This window comes from Schistocerca serialis, unplaced genomic scaffold, assembly GCF_023864345.2.
Source record: "Schistocerca serialis cubense isolate TAMUIC-IGC-003099 unplaced genomic scaffold, iqSchSeri2.2 HiC_scaffold_386, whole genome shotgun sequence".
Taxonomy (NCBI): Eukaryota; Metazoa; Arthropoda; class Insecta; order Orthoptera; family Acrididae; genus Schistocerca; species Schistocerca serialis.
The window spans coordinates 1,540-5,000 of NW_026047961.1; positions in this window are offsets into that span (position 1 = coordinate 1,540).

Here is a 3,461-nt window from a genome sequence, read left to right on the forward strand (position 1 = left end):
CCCAGCCACCGCCGCGTATCGCCTCACACCCAGATCCCCTTTCGCGTTCGTGGGCATGGTGGGTCCCCTTTCACGTTCGTGGGCATGGTGGGTATCCCTGAAACAACCGGTTAATAGCTCGACCGATCGTCGCCAACACTGATTCACCTCTAGCGAGAACAACCGCACCACAACGGGTTACCTGTTGTTCATTTGCGTAACGTCACCAGCAAACGTAGACGTCCATCGCCATTTGCAACGAGTATTGCATGCCTGTGTCAGGTGTCACAACACACTACGTCTGCCCACATAGACGCAACAACATGTGCACGCCTCGAGAACACGTGGAAGGTAGCCCCCGTACGTATGCGGTGTCCATTGCGCGAACGACTGTCAGCCGGCCTCTGCAGGATGTCGCAGATGTGGAACGCGGTGCAACATGCTATCACGGTGTGTGAGAAGAGACGACTACGTCCGAATACACGCTCCACTACATCAACAGACTGCTCATGCTGATCGCCATCCAGGGCGTCCGTTCCTCCCACACGTCTGAATGGCGTACCACACTGCAATCCAGCTCTTATAGGGAGACGACACGTAGCTGCGTGCACAATATTTGGACTGTATGGTCTGCCGTTGCTAGGCGCAGTCGTCGTACGGTCACACATGTGCCACGATGTATCATTCAGTACATACGGACCAATGTGCAGTACAGTTTGTGGGTTTTGCGTACATCGGCGGACAGGTGACAGGCCGTACCACAACGTAGGCTGAGTACGTCGGCATGCGAAGGGCATTGAACATGCAAACTTCTCAACGACCAGCTTGCGAAGGCAGGGGGGAAGGGGGGGGGCATGTACGTCCTGCTGCTATCCACATTACAGTGTATAGCAGGAGCATGTGGAAAGTCAGCAACACCTGCAAGGTGTTTAACATGACGCGATACACAGGGGACCGGGCAGTGCGAATAGCGAACTATATTGCGAGGGTTGCGGTTAGGCAACACTACACTAATTTAACGAGTTGCATAACAATTACAGAGCAGGTTCAGCGACAACGTGCGTCAGGTTAAGGCGCAATATAGGTTAGGTTGAGGCACAATATAGGTTAGGTTAAGGCACAACATGGGTTACGTTAAGGCACAAATTGGGTTACGTTAAGGCACAACATGGGTTACGTTAAGGCACAACATGGGTTACGTTAAGGCACAAATTAGGTTACGTTAAGGCACAAATTAGGTTACGTTAAGGCACAAATTAGGTTACGTTAAGGCACAAATTAGGTTACGTTAAGGCACAAATTAGGTTACGTTAAGGCACAAATTAGGTTACGTTAAGGCACAAATTAGGTTACGTTAAGGCACAAATTAGGTTACGTTAAGGCACAAATTAGGTTACGTTAAGGCACAAATTAGGTTACGTTAAGGCACAAATTAGGTTACGTTAAGGCACAAATTAGGTTACGTTAAGGCACAAATTAGGTTACGTTAAGGCACAAATTAGGTTACGTTAAGGCACAAATTAGGTTACGTTAAGGCACAAATTAGGTTACGTTAAGGCACAAATTAGGTTACGTTAAGGCACAAATTAGGTTACGTTAAGGCACAAATTAGGTTACGTTAAGGCACAAATTAGGTTACGTTAAGGCACAAATTAGGTTACGTTAAGGTACAATATGGGTTAGGTTAAGGTACAATATGGGTTAGGTTAAGGTACAATATGGGTTAGGTTAAGGTACAATATGGGTTAGGTTAAGGTACAATATGGGTTAGGTTAAGGCACAACGTAGGTTAGGTTAAGGCACAACGTAGGTTAGGTTAAGGCACAACATAGGTTAGGTTAAGGCACAACATAGGTTAGGTTAAGGCACAACATAGGTTAGGTTAAGGCACAACATAGGTTAGGTTAAGGCACAACATAGGTTAGGTTAAGGCACAACATAGGTTAGGTTAAGGCACAACATAGGTTAGGTTAAGGCACAACGTAGGTTAGGTTAAGGCACAACGTAGGTTAGGTTAAGGCACAACGTAGGTTAGGTTAAGGCACAACGTAGGTTAGGTTAAGGCACAACGTAGGTTAGGTTAAGGCACAACGTAGGTTAGGTTAAGGCACAACGTAGGTTAGGTTAAGGCACAACGTAGGTTAGGTTAAGGCACAACGTAGGTTAGGTTAAGGCACAACGTAGGTTAGGTTAAGGCACAACGTAGGTTAGGTTAAGGCACAACGTAGGTTAGGTTAAGGCACAACGTAGGTTAGGTTAAGGCACAACGTAGGTTAGGTTAAGGCACAACGTAGGTTAGGTTAAGGCACAACGTAGGTTAGGTTAAGGCACAACGTAGGTTAGGTTAAGGCACAACGTAGGTTAGGTTAAGGCACAACGTAGGTTAGGTTAAGGCACAACGTAGGTTAGGTTAAGGCACAACGTAGGTTAGGTTAAGGCACAACGTAGGTTAGGTTAAGGCACAACGTAGGTTAGGTTAAGGCACAACGTAGGTTAGGTTAAGGCACAACATAGGTTAGGTTAAGGCACAACATAGGTTAGGTTAAGGCACAACATAGGTTAGGTTAAGGCACAACATAGGTTAGGTTAAGGCACAACATAGGTTAGGTTAAGGCACAACATAGGTTAGGTTAAGGCACAACATAGGTTAGGTTAAGGCACAACATAGGTTAGGTTAAGGCACAACATAGGTTAGGTTAAGGCACAACATAGGTTAGGTTAAGGCACAACATAGGTTAGGTTAAGGCACAACGTAGGTTAGGTTAAGGCACAACGTAGGTTAGGTTAAGGCACAACGTAGGTTAGGTTAAGGCACAACGTAGGTTAGGTTAAGGCACAACGTAGGTTAGGTTAAGGCACAACGTAGGTTAGGTTAAGGTACAACGTAGGTTAGGTTAAGGTACAACGTAGGTTAGGTTAAGGTACAACGTAGGTTAGGTTAAGGTACAACGTAGGTTAGGTTAAGGTACAACGTAGGTTAGGTTAAGGTACAACGTAGGTTAGGTTAAGGTACAACGTAGGTTAGGTTAAGGTACAACGTAGGTTAGGTGAAGGCGCAATGTAGGTTAGGTTAAGGTACGATATACCTTAGGTTAAGGTACAATATCGCTTAGGTTAAGGTACAATATAGCTTAGGTTAAGGTACACGTTGTAGGGAAAGGTGTATTTTGGGGGGGGAGGGGGCGGCAGGTTCGTTGATAGTGATTATCGTAAGTGCATGCCTGCGGGATCATCCGATTTGTCACGTCAGGATGCTCTTGTGGCTCATGACAGGCGGCGCTCCGATTCCAAGGTTGTGGCAGATCTGTGTCTTTCATTCCTGCCATTGTTTGTGTACTGTGACAGGAGGCAGTATTGTGATGTTGGGTGCACCCCTGTGTAGGACATGTGTGGGTGTTCGTGGCTTAGCTGAGCAATGGCGGATGTCGGAAGGGTGGGATATTCTGTTTTCTGGGTGGACCTCCCGGTCTGGTTATGATAGT